The sequence below is a fragment of the Bison bison genome, unplaced genomic scaffold (assembly GCF_000754665.1).
Source record: "Bison bison bison isolate TAMUID 2011002044 unplaced genomic scaffold, Bison_UMD1.0 scf7180017864366, whole genome shotgun sequence".
NCBI lineage: Eukaryota > Metazoa > Chordata > Mammalia > Artiodactyla > Bovidae > Bison > Bison bison.
The window spans coordinates 79,960-80,288 of record NW_011494938.1 but is presented as its reverse complement, the minus strand read 5'-3'; the positions used below and the strand labels follow the sequence as shown (position 1 = coordinate 80,288).

The window sequence follows — 329 nt, the reverse complement described above, 5'->3', positions numbered from 1 at the left end:
GTGTCTGACTCTTTGAGACCCCATGGACTACAGCCTACCACGCTCCTCCATCCATGGGATTCTCCAGGCAAGAGTACTGGAGTGGGTTGCCATTTCCTTCTCCAGAGGTTCTTCCCGACCCAGGGATTGAACCTGGGTCTCCCGTATTGCAGGCAGACGCTTTACCTTCTGAGCCACCAAGGAAGTCCTAATTTTTGCATAGCCAATACATAAGTACATTGTGCCCCAAGAATAAGGCAGTCAAACAAAGCATCACAGTGGGGAACCCCACTCTTGCACTTAACCTATGTAAACACCTTGAGCGTCCATGAATGTTTACTTACCTTTGA

The 329-nt window shown here is 48.9% G+C and overlaps 1 protein-coding gene across 1 annotated transcript in view; it reads right to left on the bottom strand.

Moving 5' to 3' along the window:
• GABRE (gamma-aminobutyric acid (GABA) A receptor, epsilon) overlaps positions 1 to 329 on the bottom strand; it is a 21,474-nt gene that overhangs the window by 11,124 nt on the left and 10,021 nt on the right. The gene's annotated exons all lie outside the window — the stretch shown is intronic.